This window comes from Miniopterus natalensis, chromosome 14 (genome assembly GCF_054644295.1).
Source record: "Miniopterus natalensis isolate mMinNat1 chromosome 14, mMinNat1.hap1, whole genome shotgun sequence".
NCBI classification, from domain to species: Eukaryota; Metazoa; Chordata; class Mammalia; order Chiroptera; family Miniopteridae; genus Miniopterus; species Miniopterus natalensis.
In genome coordinates, this window is record NC_142094.1 from 34,384,000 (window position 1) to 34,405,883 (window position 21,884).

General features: G+C 38.1%; 1 protein-coding gene across 3 annotated transcripts in view; it reads right to left on the bottom strand.

Annotated features, from left to right (window-relative positions):
• SGMS1 (sphingomyelin synthase 1) overlaps window positions 1-21,884 on the bottom strand; it is a 224,697-nt gene that overhangs the window by 89,231 nt on the left and 113,582 nt on the right. The window contains exons 4-6 of one of the 3 annotated variants that reach the window (XM_087824420.1): window positions 21,578-21,617; window positions 18,674-18,813; window positions 4,094-4,255 (exon numbers count right to left, since the gene is read on the bottom strand). The gene's annotated coding sequence lies outside the window, so the exon portion shown is untranslated. Of the gene's footprint in view, window positions 1-4,093; window positions 4,256-16,049; window positions 16,071-18,673; window positions 18,814-21,577; window positions 21,618-21,884 lie in introns of those variants that run through there. The other 2 variants (XM_087824421.1, XM_016220774.2) reach the window with 2 other exon arrangements.

Consider the following 21,884-nt stretch of genomic DNA (forward strand, 5'->3'; position numbering starts at 1 on the left):
TTTTTATAGGTTTAAAATAATTAGGCTTGAACCCCACCTCTGCTATGTAACTGCAGTGTGGTCCTTGCCAGGTAATTTAATCCTTCTAAGTCTCAGTTTCCAAGTCTATAAAATAGGGACAATGCATACCTACCTTGGAGATACTTATTTAGATTAGACATGATGCATTTCAGTGCCCATCGCAGAATATGGCCCCAAAATATAATTGCAATTATTACGTTTACTAGTCCAAGTATGACAGTCTATTAAATTCATGGTAACCATTGCAATCATGGTATACAGTTCATTAAATTCAGACTCTCCCTATGTGAATATTTTGGAGAGAGATTCAAATTATACTTTTGACATCAATAGAAAACTCTCCTGTGTTGTTCTGGAGCTTTAAATTAAAGTCTCCATTTTAGTTGATAGCCTTCACTAATGTGGAAACAGAAAGCCCCAGCTATGCGTGTGTTAGCATTCTTCATACCAGTACTGACTGTTTTTTATGATAAATTCTTGAAGGGAATGAATCATTTCCATCAGTGCTAATTCTTCTGGTGTACACAGTAATGCCAAGAATTCAGCAGGGATCTGTGGGACATAAAAGCCACCCTGAGAATGGCAGCACCCTATTTATTACCCAGGCTAGCTTCATATTACAGTCTCAGCAACAGTGTGGATTTGTCAGCTATGTTTCTTAAAAAAAAAAGACATACAGGTGAGGCAATACCAACACTTAAACAGAACTTCCTATCTGTAAAAAGTGTTCATGGACCTCTTCAAAGTCATGTGATTAGGACTCACTCCGAGGATGCTGACTGCTGAGAATACTTGAGTATTCTTCTTTTCCCTTCAAAACCAGTGTACAATTATTGGCCACAAGAAATGTCTCAGTACAGTTTAGTCACTCCTGATTTCTGAACAAAACCCAGTTTATTTTCTACAGTGGAAAAAATTTTAATAGGTTCAAGGAATCAAATCTCATCCTCAAAGATGGTAATTTCCCATCACTATGGTCATTTAAAAATATTACAAAGTGACTTCAACAACCGACTTTAATGAACTAACCATTTGGCAAAAGTCCCGGATGTAGGGAAGGGATTATAAGTGTTTGAAATAGTTCATTTAAAAGAATGCAGGGCAACGGCAGTATCACCAGACCGTAAGCAATTAACTTGGCTGATGCAGTTAAAGAGAATGATCTGAACGTACGGCTCTTGGATGGGATTACTAAAAGCCAAGTAGCTCTTAATCATCTTCACATTCAATGTTGCGATTCTACCATAGTCACACAAAAGCCTGGCTGAAAAGAATACACTCCTTTTTAAATGTACGGTCTCTCCTAAAGGGCGAGGCCAAGCTTGCTGCCACAAGGTGGGAGGAAACTGGTGGGCATCAAAAGCAAGAGCATTTCAGAGCTAAGAGGCTAGAGGATGGCATTTGCACTAAGGCCACAGAAGTGGATAAAAGCTCTTGCACCCACAAGACGTAATTGTTTTGGATTCTTAGGTTCTAGTCTCCTAAGGGTTTGGGCTGCCTCCATGGAGGCAGTGCCCTGTGGTCATTAAGAGCATGTGTTTTGCAGTCACACAGAACTGCATTCCCCGTCTGCCCTGAAGACCTTGAGGATATTGTTTCATTTCTCTAAGCCTCAGTTTCTTCATCTACAGCAGAGGCGGGGAAACTTTTTTCTGCCAAGGGCCATTTGGATATTTATAACATCATTCACGGGCCATAAAAAATTATCAACCTGAAAATGAGCTTTGAAAAAAAGCTCCTAGATTTATTGAATTTCGAGTCCTGCCTGTGGTTGCCTTGGCAGGGCCTGACCAAGTGATTTCAGCCCATGGCCCGGACATTCCCCACCCCGACCTACAGAATGGGAGTAGCAGCAGTGCTACAACTGAACGCTGCTATATGGGTTCAAAGACATCATGCCTGCAAACAACTGAAGAGGGCCCATGGCAAACAGTAAGCACTTACTAAATGCTGTTGCTACTGCGAGGAGTGTACTGCCCTCATCCTTAGGAGTCAAAGCAGGTACCAGGGATGATGTCCGTAAAAGAAGAGCTGTTCTAAGCTCAGATGTGCTCCCAGCCACTTCACCAGGAGACCAGAAATGGCTCGAGGTAGTTTCAGTCAGCAATAAAGCGCAAATTGCTCCTCTACCTGTGCATATACCTTGGGTGAGAGTCGCAGCAGCATGTTGGCCAGCGGGAAAATGAAAAAGGTAAATACCAGCCCTATATACACAAAACTCAATCTCTTGCTTGAGATTCCCCAGCTAACACAGGGCAGAGCTGCGACTCAAACCCGGGCAGTCCGCCTTCAGTCCTTGCTCTCAACCACTGAATGACAGTGTCTCCTCAGCAAGGAGGAAGTCCCTCATTAAGGACTGAGGAAGACCAGAGCAGGCCAGAGAAAGGCAAGAAACACCCAAGAATGACTGAACAGGGACATAATACAAAGAGGAAGTGAATCGGGCCAAAGAGTAACAGGACCAAAACAGCTCATGACTCTAAAAACAGTCCTAGCAAGAGATCCTAAAAGGATGCGCTGTGAGAGTGATCTAGTTTGGAATTCAGTGCTTGCTACAGACAGCAGTGACCAGGAGACACACAAGCTGAGACGATCCCACTTAGGTCCGTTGTATAAACCATATTATGACTTAGAAACACCGCTAGGGAAGGTGTCACACATTCAAAATACCAGCTGTCAGGGAGGGCAATCAGCATGAGAGCTGCTTACCAAGGCAGAGTTTCTGCTATCCCTTTCTTCCATTTCTACAGCCAAAAAGAGAAAGAAAAGCCATCACGGCTGTTGAATTCTCTGCAGGTGAGGAGGGAAGAAGACAGAAGGGATAGAAAACATTCCTAGTTAAGTAGGAGAACGCACAGAGGAGTAAGGGTGAAGAGAAGCCATACTCCTGCCAGGCCTCCTATGCAGTAGGCTCTAGAATGGCCCCTAGGACCCCGTCTCTTACTATCCAGGCCTGTGTAACCCCCTCCCCTTGAGAGGGGGTGGGGCCTGTGACTTGCTTATAGCCAACAGAATGTGGTAAAAATGATGGAATCCACGTGGTTACAGCACATAATATTGTCATGTCCATGCTGCCACAAGATCCTACTCCTTGCTGACTCTGAAGAAGCCAGGTCCATGTGGTGAGCTGCCTATAGTGAGGGCAGCCTCCAGCTGACAGGTAACGAGAAACTCAGGCCCTCAGCCCCAGAGCCCCCAAGAAGCTGACAACAATCATATGGGCTCGGAAGCAAATTTTTTCCCATTTGAGCCTCAGATAAGGCAGTAGCCTGGTTGACATTTGACTGCAGCCTTGTAAAGTACCTAGCTACATCATGACCAGATTCCTGAGCCACAAGGACGGTGGGACAGTCTGTGCACTGATTAAGCTGTGAAGTTTGTAGTGCTATTGTTCTGTAGCTCTAGATGACTAACACAGAAGGGAAGTGAGGGAGGAGTCCCTGTGCAAGCACATGTCCTTCTGAGCAAGGAGGGGAAGGGGGAGAGAGGCTCTGTAAAAGGCCAGAGCCTGGAAGAGTGACCCAGGGATAAAAATGTCTCTAATTTCTAGGTTTATCATTTGATTCTCCCTTTATCTCAAAAATGCAGTGCTTCTGGTTTTAAAACTACATTTAAAAGGGCTTTCATTCAGTAATATTGATTTTGTGCTACCGGGATATTTAATGCAGATAATTTAAGCTTCATGCTTTCTTACTCAAACTGTATGAGTAAGAACAGTTTTCCATAGTGTTGCCTGAGCAAAACTTTCAAAGTAAAAACAAAAGATATTTATTCCATAATAAATGTAAAAGCAAAATTAACTTTGTCACAAATACACATAAGTGAAAGAAGTCAGTCACCTGGCACCACCAGATTTACAGAAAAAAACAAATGACAGATACACTGGCATTTACCTGCCCTGGTGCTTACAACACTCCTGCTGTAGGTAGGGCAGCTGTAGCATTATCTCCATTTTTAGAAAAAGAACCTGAGGCTCAGAGAAGGACAGTGACATACCTAAGCTTACTTTCTAAGTGGCAGGGCTTGACCTGAAACACCGTTCTTCTAGTGGAGCCAGTTTGTGCTTTTTTACCTCAAGGTCTCTGAGAAGTGAGAAGTGATGGGAAAAGCCTCCGAGCACGAGCAGTGATCAAAACCGAAGAGAAGAGCCGAAAACAAAGACTAGCAGCGATGCAGTGTGATGTGACGCCATGTGATGTGTCGCCCCACTGATTTACTAGCACAGTCTGGATAACTGGTGAAAAAAGAGAAAAGAAAGAAAAATCAGACAACGGAGGCGACAAACAGCACACTGCCTGTGGAAAATATGAGAAGCACCAACCAAAACATAGAAATGATGGGAGGTACTTGGTCATGGACTATTCCTAAACTAGTGGTTAGCAAACGTTTTCTGTAAAGGACCAAAGAGTATATTATGTTAGGCTATGAAGGGCATATGGCATCTTTTGCAATTACTCAACTCTGCCATTATCGTGCAAAAACAGCCATAGGTAACATGTAAATAAATGAACACGACTGTGTGCCAACAAAATTGTATTTATAAAAGCAGGTCTAAGGCCAGATTTGGCCTCCAGCTATAGTTTGCTAACCCCTGGCCTAGATGGTCACCTGGCCTCCACAGGAAACCTATGAGATACTAAAGAAGCAAACAGAAAGATGCTACAGCCACCAAAAAAAAAATCTAGGGACAACATAATCATTCAGCTGGCAGCAAACACCCAGGGGATACTATTCCCACAAGCACCTAGTCTGCACAGCCTTTTGATTAAGACACTGAAATGATGCATTTGTTCAGTCTTAGTTTATCTGAAGTTATTAACATTCGAAGAAACACTATGTCTATTAGTACTCACATAGCAGTTAAGCCCGGTTATATTTTACATGGATGATTATGGGAAAAATCACCCAATGTTCCAAAAGTAACTATGAAAGAAAACTGTCATGAACAGAGGCAACTGAATGAATCCTGGCTTCCATCTCTGACAGTTCCTTCCCCTGGAAAACTACCCGACTTTTCCTGTCCCATTTTCCTACCTAAAATCTTACTCCTCATTAAAGTATCAACTTAAACATATTTTTCTCCAAGAAACTTTCCTCAAACATCCCAGATGTTTGATGTCGAGACACCTGCCATACGCTCGAATGACATGAACTTATTACTCTCAGGATACCTATGCTCCCTCCCCAGCTAAACAACTGCTTCCTGGCTACACCATAAACCTTGGAAAGCTGCCTTGCTCAACGCCAAGTACAAGGATGGCAATGGGAAGGCTCTGGCGTTTCAAATGACACCACGCTGAGTGACTAAATATATAGCTGGAGATGATTAGCAGAGCATGATTTTGCAGAGCAACCCTGGGGCTTTTCTAACCTAGACCATGTATGATGCAATAAAGCTGGGGAGAGATTACGTCCAGGTCCCAGGAAGTAAACTGCCCCTACGTTCAAACAGAATAACAGCACGCCACCCATTCCTAAGTTTGTTAATGCAGAAGCTGCAAAGAAGTTTCTCTCATGCTCATCAGTTAAACAAAGCAAATGTGGTTTCAGTTAATGCTAAAATTTTCATTATTGTAGGCCCCAGCATATCCAAAGATATTTAGCTGGATAGATTTAAAACAAGTATCTGCACAATTTCCTTTTGTTTAAATAAATACAGCATATATAAAAGCACAAACGTCCACACACATATTGAACTGTTTGAACTAAGTGAGAAAAAATGCATATTATAAAATACATACAGTGTGATCCATTTTTATAAACTAAAACAAACAAAAGACCCTAAAAGAATGCCTCCCATACTGGTTGTACCGATTAGAGGGATTTGGATTAATTTCATTTTCTTCCTTTTCACTGTCAGTATTTTCTTCTTTTTATACCATGACCACATATTTTTGTAAAGAGTTTTTTAAAAATTTATTTCAAACAAAAATCTCTTGCTGATTAGGCAATACTTCAAAGCTGTTAAAAAGAAACATAACACACAGGGAAAAGGGGGAACAGGGCAATGCTGTTATTCTTTAACATAACTTTGCTGACAGAGCAAAAAAAATGTTTCTGACCTCCTTAAATGTTCACCCATTCCTACCAAAATCATCATGATGGTACATTTTACCACAGTGAGCATCAGCAGACAAAAGCAAAACAGTTCCAATGCTGAGGGTGTTAATTTCAGTTTCGAACTACATTTTTACTTACCTGAAGCACAATATATTTTAAGTTGGCCTAATTTCTCTCTGGTCTTGACCTCAGGACTGTGCTAACTTACCTAACCAATTTCAGTGACCAAAATGCATGAGGGGCAGATAACAAACTTTACAAGTGAGATGTCCTCTCTTAAAGGTTATTTATATGGATCAGAAATTGGCAGCCAGACATTAGGAATACTGAAGTGGTTACTTGAAATTTATTTCCAGTGCTTACACTGAGTCTTTAAATATATATACTAAGTATGTTAAACTTCAATTCACGTGGTTATCGAGCATTAGCCTATTTCTGAATCAGAGAGATTACCAAGTTTCCCATCATAGAGTGTGCTTTAATATCTTACATTTCTGTCCTACCAGGTTTTTCTCAGTGGTTAGAGCATCAGCAACACCGACTAAAGGGTCCCCGGTTCCATTCTGGGCAAGGGCATGTACCTCAGTTTCAGTCTCAATCCCCGGACCCAGTCAGGGCACATGCGGGAGGCAAACAATTGATGTGTCTCTCTCACATCGATGTTTCTCTCTCTCCCTGTGACTCTCTCTGAAAAGCAATGAAGAAAATATCCTCGGGTGAGGATTAAAAAAATAAATAAATAAAAATAAAAATCCTTTAAAAAAATATCTTACATTGCTTTTCACAAATACTACGTATTTCATAAGTATTGTCTTGTGTTTACATTGGTGAGTGACAACAGTCTCATCCATTATACATGACTTGAAGATATTTTTAAACTCCAAATGAAAATAAGATTTGACACCTCTTTACAAGATCTGAAATAAACCACACAAAACAAATTCTTTAAGAGGTTGTCTTTATGATGACAGAGTTGCCCCCCATGCAATAACAATTACAAACTGGGCACAGGTATAAAAATTAACTTTGAATGCACTAGAAAACAACCAAAAGAGGAAGGAAGTAGACGATCTATACCCCTCATAAGAATATATAAATGAAAATTGAATCTGTTGCCAAAAGACCTACACTGCAATGACTGCTAAAGAAAGCTCTTCAAACTGAGGAGAAGTAATCCAAGATGTAAATTGTAATCTACAGAAAATAATGAAGAATGTTGGAAATGGTAAATGTGTAGGTAAAAATGAAAGATTTCTCTTAATTTCTTTAAGATATAGTTATTAGATCTACTGTATCAAGTATTGTATGTGTATATACACATACTTTATAAATGCTACATTAAGAGTATAATACTGTATTGTATAGTTTGTATCAAAGGGACATAAAAGACATGAAGACAACAGTGCAATGGCTGGGGGGTGGCAATTGAAACCATATTGTAGGTTTCATATCTTTATACAACATATAATAAAATATTAATAATAAAATATTAATTCAAAAAAGACTTTCTATTAAGGATGAATATTGAATTCTGCAGAGAAACTACAAAAACAATACTGCAAAGAGGCCAAAGAGGTATAGTTGAAAAGTTGAGAGAAATTACAATGTAACACTAAAATATATTCAATTAAACAAAGAAAAGGGAGAAAAGGAGATAAAGGATTCAAAAGTGTCTCAAGGATGGGACATTTAGGAAAAAACGAAATGGTAGATCTGAAACTAACTGTATCAATAATTATAGTAAAAAGACTAAACTTTGCAATTAAAAGGCAGAGACTCAGAATACATAAAAAAGCAATGCTCAACCATATACTACCTACAACTGATGCATTTTAGGTTCAAAGACACAGATAGATAAACAGGTGGAACAGGATACACCAACATGAACTCAATACAAAAACAGACAAAGACAATAGGAGAACACTATAGATCTATATCACTTAGAACACATATATGCAAAAGTCCTCAACAAAATACAGCACTGGTAGAAGACACACGGATAGAACAACAAAGCAGAGCAGAGGCTAGGAATAAACATTCGCATATATGGTTAACTGATGTTTTTTTGACCAAGGTGCCAAAATAATTCAGTGGGTATAAAGACAGTCTCTTCAACAAATTGGGCAGGAACAAACAGATGTCCATATGGAAAGAATAATAAATCCTGACCTCACAGAGAAAAACCGTAAAAGCTAAAACTTTAAAGCAGGGAAACAAAGGAGAATGTCTTTGTGACCATGAAGTAGGCAAAACATATGAATAAAAGAAAAAACTGATAAATCAGACTTTATCAAAATTAAAACTTCTGCTTTTTAAAGACACAGTTAAGAAAACAAAAGGCAACCACCAAATTGCAAAATATTCACAATACATACATCTGACAAAGGACTTCTTTCTAGAATACATAAAGAACTACATATTATAATTCAAGAATTAAAAAGCATAAAAAGTCAAGAATTAAATAGTCACACAACGGGGTGGGGAGTGGAGGAGGGTGGAGGGAGTAAATGGGGGGGGAGGGGAAGACATCTGTAATACTTTCAGTGATAAATCTAAAAAAAAAGGCCATACAGTCCGATTTTTAAAACACCAAAAGACTTGACTAGATACTTATAAAAGAAAATACAACAATGGCCAATAAATACATGCATGAAAAAAAATGTTCAGCATTATTATCATCAAGGAAACCACAGGAAGCCACAAGATACCACAGTACACCCACTAGAATGCTGACATTGAAAAGAATGACAACAGCAACTGTTGGCAAAGACTTGGAGCATATTGGAGCATGTCATACACTGTTGATGAGCATGTTTAATTATATAACTCCTTTAGTGATGCACTTCTAAGTACATCCAAAAGAAATGAAAACATATTCCACAAAGAGACTTGTACAGTAATGTTCACAGAATAGACAAAAACTGTAACCCACCCAAATGTCCATCAATAGGTAGATGGATAAATTCACACAATGGAATATTACTCAGCAACATAAACAAACTATTGATACATGTCAACAAGTATGAATCTCACAAACACCATTAAGTGAAGCAAAAGAAGCCAGACATAGCAAGTACACTCTGTATAATTATGTAAAGTTCTGGAAGAGGCAAAACTAAGCCCTGTCAATAAAAATCTCTGTCCATAGAAATTATCTTGTGGGACAACTGACTGAAAATGGCACAAGAGAATTTTCTGAGTGATGGAAAAGTTCTGTATCTTGAGAGAGATGTTGGTTCACTGAACTGTTCAATTAAAATTTGTACATTGCATAGTATATAAATTATACTTGAATTAAAAGAAAGTTCACGAAAATTTATGTGAATTGGTTCTGAAGGAAATATAGTCTCCCACAGCTCAACACTGTTTCTCTTCTTGTTACCTTAGCAGATGATTTCTAAAGCAAAAACAGGTGTGTGTGTTTAGTTCCGTCATGCCGTTTTTGAAATATACACCCAATAAAAGCAAAGGAAAAAGAGCTATTTTCTGCTTCCTATGAAAATACTCTTTGAATATCTGTTCTAACCAAGAGGAATTTAAAGCAATCTATCCTTTAGGTTTTATAAGTTTATTTATCCCATTACTAATTTAAAGGTTACTTTTTACAACACAGCGGCGAAAGGACTAAAAAATAAACTATAAAACGTAAATCCAAATGTTCTAATATCTTACTCGAAAATATATGTTAAATTCCTACTGTAGTCCAGGTAAAATGACAGTCACTAGGAAAATGAAAAAGGAAAACTTACACCCTAACGTTGAAGAGTTCTAGTCTGGTGGGAGAGGTATCCATAGACAATTACCTTAATGTTACAGAACTGTTCTCGAATGTACACTAGTAAAGACCTCACTTGGAGAAAACACATTACTTCTTATCTATCCCTCTAAAACCACAACATTTAATATTGATGATTAATATGTAAGAAGTAAACATAATAAATTCAGTTATCCCTTTCCTCAAGAAAGAAAGAAAAACTTACTTAGTAACAAACTACATATAACCATGTTTCTTAGCTCAAGGAAAAATAGCACATGTACCTTTTAAAGAAAATTATCCTAGACACAGCAAAAGGGATTAGGCAACTATGTCTTGAACTACTGGCCCACATCCTCCATGCCAACCTCACAGCTAGTCTGGTTGTCCCATGCAAGGTAAATCTGAAGGCTACTCCAGCTATGCCTCAAAACAAAGAGATGGGTTGGGTCAGTTCTCACACTCGGGAATCTAATCGTGATACAAATCCCTTCCCTTCTATTCTCGCCTGAGCCTACTTTTTTAAAAAATTGATTGAGAGAAACTTGGATTTGTTGTTCCACTTACTTATGCATTCGTGGGTTGATTCCTGTATGTGCCCTGACCAGAGATCGAACCCACAACCTTGGAGTAGCAGGATGATGCTCTAACCAACTGAGCTACCTGGCCAGGGATCCTGAGCCTACTTTTATCTCCTACTCCACTGAAACTATCCATTTAAAAATCAACAATGACCTTCAACATTTGCTAAAGCCAATGGTCAGTTCTCAGTTCTCATTTTTAACATCAGACTAGGTTCTTACCGACACTGACATTCAGTGAGTCTGACTAAAAACACCAAACAGCAAATCACTTTGGTCAGAAGTCTAAGAATGTGTCAGGGTTACTTAACAGTAGTTAATATCAAAGTCACAATACCATAAACAGCACATTGGTTGACTCATATTTTATCCAAATAGAATTTTAAAAATTGTTTCTTCATTTTGACCAAGAAAGAAAAGCAGCACCTATGGACTCAAATCACAGCAGGTTCCCCCAAACTCAGCTGGTCGGTGCAGAACGAAGTGGTGACCAAGTCATCGGCCCTCCCTCCCGAGGGAACGGGAGAGGAACAGGGAAGAGCTGCTCGGTACAAGGTAGTTTCCCACAAGCAAGGCTTTGGGTTCACAGTCCACGTGGGACCTTCACTCAATCCACTACCGATTTAATGTTTCATTAAATCGCTGTCTACCATTCCTAGTGAGCCACCCATAACAGGCTCCACATACACAGCAGCAAAAGTGACATCTCCTAACAGAACGGAGAAAACCTGTCCCGCCTGCTACTGCCATTCATTCTCCCTTCTAAGCTACTGCTTTGTGTCAGTTTCTACACAACTAGCAGTGTTCTCTTTTGAAACCTCACAAATAAAACAAGAACAGAAAGATTTTTTAAAGCAAAATAATAAAAATGAAAAAAATTTAAAGAAATAGCAGAAAGGGTAATTCCCTGAAAGTTATCTTAACCTTCTTAAGAGACTTGTGAAAGGAGGTTCGAGTTCTGAGGTTCTACTAGCTGAGCAGAGAAAACTAATCTGTCTGCCTACCTATTTATCACTTTTGCTGAAAGCAGACACGGTTAAATCGTCTGTGCTCACCATGTATAACACATTTTGCAAGAAGCTGGGAAGCTTACTAAGGCAAACAAAATTTCCTTTTAGTTACGCAGGGTAGAGGAGAGAGCGCAAGCTTTGACTATGGATTTGAACCGAGGACCCTGCACTTGAGAGCCTTGTTGCCCCGGGCAGGGCTGACTGGGTTTGTATCTGGGCCTCAGTGCTTCCTGTACTGAGGAATGTTCTCCCAAATACAGCACGCTCATTCCCTCCCCTCCTTCATGCCATGGGTGTGAGATCACTCTGGGTTATTGTGATAAGAGTAAGAAATTTATATATTTCTTTCCAGTAATCAAAATGGAAGAGAGGAGTGTGTCTGCCAACAGACTCTGGGTTACAAGTGGCTGTTATGTGTTCTTCACCTCCTGGCTACTAACCCCAACTAGGGTCCAACGGTGAGAAAAAATAACTAAGTCACTTTTTACTTTCATTATCCATTTCAACAAAAAAGAAAAGCAATAGAATGTGAGAATGTCAGGACAATAATCATACCTTCAAATATTTTTCTTAACAATTGGTTTTCTGATTGTGTGGTAGTTTGCACGTGGGTACATTAATAATGAACATTTTTCCACCAAACATTTTAGGAGAAAAAAATTCTATAGATGAGCTATTACTTAAATAATCTTTGTTTTCCACTATGGTTTCTTTCACAAATTAATATAGATAGAAATACTTATATATAGTCAAAGCAAAAATACCCAACACATCTTTGAATGTAATATAAAAAATTACCAGAAGAGTGCCCAAGATTAAAAACCCCTGAATAAAAAAGAGAAAAAGACTTATCAACATCAAGGAAGCTTTCTTCATTTTACTAAAGGATTTCTTAAGGATTCTTTTAAAATGAACTTTGCCCTAACTGGTCTGGCTCAGTGGTTAGAGCGTCGGCCCTTGGACTGCAGGGACCCAGGTTCAATTCAAGCCAAGGGCACGTACCTCGGCTGCAGGCTCGATACCCAGCCCGGTCGGGGGACATGCGGGATGCAATCAATCAATGTGTCTCTCTCACATCAATGTTTCTCTCTCTTTCCCCCTTCCACTCTCTCTGAAAAGCAATGGAAAAAATATACTTTGGTGAGGATTAAAAAAAATAAAATAAAATCAGTGAACTTTCTTTGTCAACCTAAATTTACTCAATTTATTAAAAATATCATAGATATAAGTTTCAGAAATGTCATGCAATGCATGAAAAATTCAACTGTGATGATAAAAAGAAAATACTACAAAAAGTATGTTCTCAAATTCTGAACAGAAAATAATGAATAGTGAATGCTTTGAGTTAAATAATTTAAAAGCCTGGAAATATTTATAACATGGGTTGCAAACCATTTTCCTTAGAAACTACTTCCACCAATGCCAAGTCAAAGTAAACAGTACAATATTTTAAAAACAAACAGCCACTTCTCAAGGCTAAATGTGCAGCTATGTTATGCTAACACAATTTAATAAACCCCAAGCACTTCAAATACTAATTTTAAAATTTCTAATCATAATATGGTCTTGTATAAGTGTGCAGCTGACAAATTGTGGTATTAATCCAGCCAGCGTACTTTCCATGTTATATTTCTGGTTCCTTCCATGGCAGATATCTAAAATACACCACTAACTTTCAAAATCTCAAAATATATAACTGCACCAAGCAATCATTATCCCTGCTCTGACCATCATCACTTGCTACCAATCTATATGGACATTTATTCCACTTGCTTAGCATCATAACATATGCTAAAAAATTGTTCATTAGTTTAAGTCTTGCCAAATATGTTGCTGATGCCAGGAAACTGTTCTAATGCAGCAATGCTGACTGAGGGATGGGCCACTGGGGAGGGCTATGTGTGTTAAATCAGTAACCTGGATAGCAGGTCCTTCTCTGCAAAACTGATCTAACATGAGATTCTTAAAAAAGTTGACAAGTGTGTGATTCACTTAGGTTAATGAGTGGCACATATTTCTTCTTGAGACTGATTTATTTTTCATATCACTGGCATATTCTATTAACCACACACCTTTTCACTATGTTCCACTAATTCAGAATCAAATGAAGTAACACTGAATTAAAGGATCAGAGTAAATCAGAATCTCTCAGGACATCCTCATATGGACCCACAGCAAATAGCACATAACAAAAAATATATAACAAATAACCTCCTCATAATGAGGGGGTTATTTAGAAATCAAATCTTACTTAGAAGGGTAAAATTATATGACAGAGTAAAATATTAGGCAAGTAATTAATTAATCAAGTCAATGAAGAAAAATCAATCTCATTTTATTTTTTGTGTAAATTTTTAAGTGTTTATTTTGAAATAATCTCAGACTTTAAAATGTTGCAAAAATAGTAAAGGAATTTATATATATATGTATATACACACACACAGGGTGCCCCTCAAAAAATGTATACACAGTTTAACAGCTGATAGCTCAATTTTGAAAATGAAATGTATTTTAACAAGCACTGCCTTTATAATTATTCAAAGTGTGTTATACATTTTTTGGGACACCCTATATATCCACACATTACACACACACACACACACACACACACACACAGAGTGAGAAACATTAATATAATTCTAAATGTCAGAAATACACAAAAGATATACTCAGAGGAGTGATACTGTCTCCATTCCTTCTACCTCATTCCCATCACCATCCGTTCCATTCTGTTCCACTCACCCATCCTATGGTTTTTTTCTTACACAAGTGAGCAGATATATATATATTTTGTTGTTGTTGTTTTCTTTCTTACATAAAAGATAGCATACTACATATATTCTTTTGTATTTTATATTTTCCACTTAAAATATACCCCTAGAAATCATTCCATACTTTCTTTCATAGAGATCCTCCCTATTAACCCTCTATTGTGTGGATGCACCATAGTTCACTCAATCCCTTCCCTACATATGAGTATTTAAGTTGCTTCCTGTACAAATCAATCTCATTTTAATAAGTAATGTCTCAAAGACATCAGGGTCTCTGCCAACTCAGAAAGTGTATTACAGGCAATTACTCTCCACCTCATTCCTGACTTCACCCGACTGTTTACAGCAAACATTCAAATTAAAAGGGGAGTCTGAGCTTGTACCTAAGTTTTAAATAATTTTTTGATCTCTGCCCTAACTGTTCTCCTACCTCATCTATTAGACGCCCCTGCTAAAAACAAAGCAACAAAAACAGAAATTCCATTTCTACAGAATGACATGCTAGATGCCTTAAACTACTCTACCAATAACTACCGAAGAAGAGGACTCAGCATTCTTTTAAACGTACCTGTGAGGTGACAATAAAGTCATAGCGACAGTAAAGGTGGGGGAGCTGGGAAGGAGGCAAGCGCCTAAACCAGAGCCCTGGTCACCCTGCACTTCCTGAATTTCTCTATCTTCAATCCTTATGAGCAATATATATCATTTTTCCCTGGAATGGATTAAAAATTTTTTTTACAGGCTATGTGCAAGCAATTAATTATTATTTTAAAATTCAATTTTCACAAACCAGTTAAAAAAACAAGTTATCTCAAGTTTCCACCACAGAATGCTGGTACCTTGAGAAACATCTTAATTCCTTGGTTCCCAAAGAATACACAATTTTGACAGAGGATTCTCACTTTTTCTCACAATTATTTTAAGAAAGCTGGTGAATATAAAAATATAGGTAGTTACAAGTATTAAATAGTCAAGACACAGGTTGTACATTTTAAATCAAATTTAAAAGTCTTTCCTACCCTAAGACACTCTGTCACCCTGTTTTGTTGTCTTCAGCACTTACCCATGTCTGAAACGCCCTTGCTTATATACCTCTTTCTCACGTGTCCCTCTGAACCACCCTGCCCACTCCCATTGGACTGTAAGTTCCCTGAGAGAAGGGATCCTGGTTGCATTGTTTACTACTGTGGTCTAGTATCTAGAACAGTGCATGGCACAAAGTAGAGATGCTCAATAGCTGATGGATGGATGATGGATGGATGGATGGATGGATGGATGGATGGATGGATGGATGGATGGATGGACGGACGATGGATGGATGGATGGATGGATGGATGGATGGATGGATGGATGGATGATGGATGGATGGATGGATGGATGGATGGATGGATGATGGATGGATGATGGATGGATGGATGGATGATGGATGGATGGATGGATGGATGGATGGATGGATGGATGGATGATGGATGGATGGATGGATGGATGGATGGATGGATGGATGGATGATGGATGGATGATGGATGGATGGATGGATGATGGATGGATGGATGGATGGATGATGGATGGATGGATGGATGATGGATGGATGGATGGATGGATAGATGGATGATGGATGGATGGATGATGGATGGATGGATGGACGAATATACACAGGGCTTCAACACCGCACAATTCCAGGGGTGCCAGTCATTCTTATCTTGTGAATTGTACAGTGTACAAAAAGTGTAGCCTTATACTGTGGCAGAAAGTAGGTCAGGAGCTATAGCAACCAGAATGCAGACAGCTTGGATCCTATTTGACTCCAATGTGTCCTGAGTGGTGTTTTGTATTTTGTTGTTTCAATGCTTACCAAATTTTCTATTTAGATTCACTAAAATGAAAAAACAAACAAAAATAAACATTTAAAAACAAAAAGAAATTTTCCTTACACTAAACTAGATACAGTATACCACCTGGAATTTTGAGGTTTGTAATATTTTGTAAACTTTGAGATTCATAAATAAATGCCAGAGTTGTCCTTTACTGTGTGATTATTTGGCCAAACTCCAGTCCCAATTGCTTTGGAAGAAACAGCTGCTCATGCAACTGCTAAGGTGAGTTGAGCCTAATTGCTCCTGGAAGCATAGTAAGCGCATTGTGGGAAATGACATGTGGCCGGAGTAGACACACCTCCCAGTTCTAAAGAATAGCTCAGTCCATCATAAACAAGAACTGTCACTATTTGGATGCAACCTCCTCAGTGACCGCACCAGGCCTTCAGTAGAAGTCTTCAGTTCTGTGAGGATGAGGCTCCTTCCTCTGTTAAGACTGCCTTTGTATTAATGCAAAGACTAAAAAAATTCTTGGACATGTTTGTAATCTAATTGTCACCACTGTGTGTAATCCGCAAGGCAGTGTGATTGTTAAAAGCACGGTTTGTGAAATCAAACAAATCTAGGTTCAAGTTTTGGCTCCACCGTTCTCTAAATGCATGAGCTTGAGCAAGCTTCATAACCTCACAAGCCTCAGTTTGTTCACCTTTCAAAGAAGGTTGACCACACCTTCCTCCTAGGATTATCAGTATACACAGCACGTGCTAATTTAATAAAAATATTTTAGAAGCCTAAATACACAGACCTTCAAATCATGTAGCCGACTACTGAAAAACAAAAGTGGATACTATTTATTCTTACACTCACTTGAACTTAAAACTCACATCCTTCAGGGCAAACTGACCAGCTATATACACTGAAAGTGATCCCTGAGCGAACACTAAGCACTTGAGTAAATGTTCTTCATTTTAAAGAATTCAGACTCTGAAACAACAATGTGAACTACACAAGATTTCTGGCAAAATCTCATCATTCCTCTCCTATGTCATCTTCACTAACTCGAAATTGAAAGGATCTGGATAGGGTGTAAATAATGTCACAGACACAATCAGACTGCATTAGGAATATAAAGGTCCACTCCTCCTATCTCCTATACTGGCCTTGTGATCAACTCAGAATGTATCAATAGAGGTATCAGCACCTATGTTTCAAAAGGGGGGGCATATTTCAATACTGTCTCATACCAAAAATATACTCAGTAAAAGTATGGAACAGTAACTGTTGAAAATATTTAATTTTAATATGCTAATCAAATGTAAATATAACTATAAACCAAATAAGATGCCATAAAATGAGGGAAAGTAGCAAATAACAGTGAAAAAAGTAGAGCAGAAGATTAAAATTCCACAAGCATTAGAATATTTTTCAAACCCTGCTTCAAAAAGGGGAGACAGCTTGGCATACTGTCTCCACAACACACAGTATGAGAAGGCAGATCTAGTGCTGAATCTCATTTCTGCCACTTAAATGCCCTAGGAAACAGTAGGCCAGTTATCCAACCACTTGGAACCTCCGTATCTTCATCTAGAAAATTGAACTTGTTTAATGTTTTCATGATTGTATGATGATCAGAGGTGTAAAATACACAGGCCAGGGGTATGTCTATAGTGTTCTATATTGATACATGAAAAAAAGAAAATCCTAAAGGATCAAAGTGATATACAACGTGACAGGCTATGCCATAAAAAAATGAGCCAGTGCATCAAATGCCAGGCACTGAAAGTCATAGCATGTGAAATAATGAGTGACCCTGACCTTGATGATATGTTATTGAGGAGATAAAAATTAAAGGCTAGCCCTGGTTGGGTGGCTCAGTACATTGGAGTGTCATCCCATACACCAAAATGTTGAGGGGTTTGATTCCAGGTCAGGGCACATACCTAGGTTTCGGGTTCAGTCCTAGTCTGGGCGTGTACAGGAGGCAACCGATCTGTTTTTCTCTCACATCAGTGTTTCTCTCTCTCTCCGTCTTTTTCTCTCTCTCTCTCGAAAATCAACAGAAACATATCCTTAAGTGAGGATTAAAATAAAAAGCATTAAAGGTTATAAAGCAAGAAAATGAAATAACCATGTAACTGACACATGGAGGAGTGGGGTCAAGGGGTCAAGGAGACAAACAGGTCAAAGTTAATGACTAACAGGAAACCAGTCAAGCCCATACAGCCACCACCCAAACAGATACAACCTTGATGTCCTCCAAGGTAAGAGTGAAGCCAATAAAAAACACCTGATTCAAAGGACACACATTCAGTGAGCTTTGATACCAACTGCCCTATTCCCAGAAAAGAAGGCAGTAAGGTCTCCGGCTAGAAACCTGTTATCACTTTCATCTGCCCAGAGTCCACTGTTACCTCTATCATCTTTATTGTTTTTCAGGAAATAGGAAGGACTCTAGAGGGGCTGAGTCTGAGCTGCTCAAGGAAGGGTTAAGAGTGAAATCCCAGTACACAGTCAAGTTTAGAGAACAGCCACTAGTACTTGAGACCACAGGGTGAGGTTCTGCCCTAAGAACGAGCTCTATTCCCAGAGACTGGCTCAGCGTGACTTAGTACAGCAGAGTGCATTGCACGGCATCCAATCCAAGCTCTAAGTTATTACATACCTCCAACAGCTACTGTTAAGCATTTGTCAATAGGTTCCTTTAAATTTATTCTCATGTACGCTTCCTGAGGCAGGGTCTTGTCTTCTATTTCACAAGTTTCCCAAACACTTTTGTGCCTCCCAAAGAACTCAATGGTGTACCTAGAAGAAAAGAGCAATTTAAGCTTAACTACTTCAAAACGGAATCATAAAATGCTACGGTTGAAGAGACCTTATGAATCCAGTAGACCCCACTATAAATAAAATCATTCAAGTATTAGATTGGAAACAAAATATTCACAATTGACCTTCCCCACCTTCCACTCCACCTTGTTTTTCTTTCTTTCTTCAGCTTTTTTGTTGTTCTAAAATATACATAACATAAATTTTATCCCACCTTTTCTTAATTGAAAACTAAAGTTTGTAGCCCTCTATCACATAGAGGTATTTCTTTTATAGATTTACTTACTATCATTAATTGTCTACAAGTAACTGAATTTCACAACTTAGGTATAGCATCTTCAATATGAAAACAAAGGGTAACTACTAAGATACCCTCTTTACAAGCTGACTGATAAAAAAGATGGTCATTTCTCTAAGACCCAAATGTTACTCTCATAAATGATACCTTTTACAGTTGCAGATGTGAAAATGGGTATTGTATAACCGCTAAAGATAATGTTTTGCATGTGACAAAGAATAGAGCTAGTTGTTCATATAGTCTTTCATTTATAGTCATGTGTACTTATACGTGAGAGAATGTGGAACCCAACGGTAGCTAGCAAGGTAGCATTTTATTTTTATCATGTTTCATTTAATCAGTAACATTCCATTTTCCCCCCTAGAATAATCTACTAGAAGTGAATTCTCAATCTCATCCAGGATCATATAAGCCACGCATCACTAAGTACCTGAAAGCTAAGCCCATTCTACTACCACTCAAATTCTGGAGGATCTAAGGCCAACCTTGGACCCCAGGATAAAAATAAGAGGGACTTCCACATACCAAACTGAGTAACTGATATCTTGAGCCAACTAACAGGCTTAACTTTGTGAAGAAACAATTCTTGGAAACAAAAAAACAAACAAACCTCTCTAGATAGTCCCTGAGGACCTAGTCATACCAGGCAATCCCTCCTTTAATCATTCTTTATTCTGTCTGCCATAAATAGTGTTACGCTGGAAATAATCAACACAGTCACAAAGAAAGCCACTGAAACAACTAACTAAAAATAACATAGGACTCTCTTGTCATTATATTAGCTTACAAGTATTCCATTAAAGTTAAGAGTAAAATATATTTAGATAAAAAAGAGCATCACTTGATAATACCAACATATGTGTGTGTGTGTGTGTGTGTGTGTGTGTGTATAGTATATACACCTAAAGATAAATCAAGGGGTTCCCCCCAAAACAGTGTATCTCGGGAAATAGGGTGTCACCTTATATTCAAGACATCACTAAGTCTCAGATTAAAAAAAAAATCTCAGTTTATTTTGAATAATGAAATAATGTTTTGGGAAGTAACTTATATGTCATTTGACAGAAACTAGCTAACTAAAGGAAGCAAAGGAATAGAGAGATGAGCAATTATTTTTGGAGGTAGGACCTAACAATAGAAAATACGAGACAACATTTTCTAAAAGCCTATTAAGTATCAATTTAAAAAGCAATATGGATTTTGGGCGTATAGGTAGCCAATGGAATAGGGCTGTTTATCTCTGCTTCTTTCTAAATCCCCATTAAAATTATAGTAAAGAGGAAAGAAAATATAAATCCACAAGGACAGAAAGATCAGGCAAGTATATTAGAGCAGACAATAATGGCATTTTGGAAGCTGAAAGCAGAGATGACTGCTAAGCTGAGCTGAGCAGGTTGAACCTCATTGCTTGAGAAGTAAACAAAAGGCCAGCTGACTGCTCCAGAAAGACCCAGGAAATGGAGCTTCTGGTGCCTGGAAGGAGAGGGTAAGGAACTGAGAAGAGAGGGGGACTAGTTGAAAGTTTGTATATAAAGCAGATCCTTAGCTTACAGCATATACAAAAATTTATTCAAAATGGATTAAACATAAACCTGAAACTATAAAATTCCTAGAAAAAAACATAGGGGCAATGCTTCATGACACGAGATTTGGCAATGATTTCTGGGATATGACACCAAAAGTGCAGGCAACAAAAGTGAGCATAGACAAATGGGACTATATCAAACTGAAAAACTTGGGCACAGCAAAGGAAACAATCAGAGTGAAAACACAACCTAAAAAATGGGAGAAAATCTTTGCAAACTATATACATATAATAAGGGGCTAATATCCAGAATATATAAAGAATTCCTACAACTCAACATCAAAAACAAATAATCTGATTGAAAAATGAGCAAAGAACTTGAATAGACATTTCTCCAAAGAAGATATACAGATGGTCAAAGAGCATATGAAAGAATGCTGAACATCACTAATTGTCAGGGAAATGAAAATCAAACCAAATGATATACCACCTCACACTTGTGAGGATGGCCACTATCAAAAAAACAGAAAATACAAGTGTTGGCAAGGATGTGAATTCCAAATGTGCTATAATGCAAACTAAAAGGATATCGTGACATAGAAAATGGTATTGGATGCTTCAAAAATGTAACCCTAAAAATGACACTAATATCAAATACGTACAAAAGAGTTGTAAGAAAATTATTCTGAGATAGAAAGGAGCATTAGTTATAATATTTTATATAAATGTATGATTAAATGCACATACCCAATTAATTAAATGGTATAAATATGTTTGATTATTACATCTATATCCCCAAACCATTCCTTATATGTTTAAGTTGGCCACAAAAATTGTTTGTTTAGATCTTTTCAATAGGAAAACATGGGAAATATAAACCAAGCATAAAGGGTACATAAGGAAACTTAAAATCCATTTACCTGATTCATGTTATTTTTCTTCATCTGCCTCCTTTCCAATCTAGAAGAAAATAATAAGGACATTAAAGTTCATTCTTCAGGTAATGAGCTGCTATAAGAAACCCTAAAATCTAAGGTAGCTATAATTCACTTCTTGTTCTCAGCCACAGCAAAGATCGTTCTTTCCCAGTTCCCGGGTAATTTCTGACTGTCGTGGCATCAGAGTAAGCTTTACAAGGGAACCCGAGCAGAAGTAAGCATGTGCATCCAATGCCAATAAAAAATTGCACACCAAGGACATCTAATGGTATAACATGAGTTTGAAAAT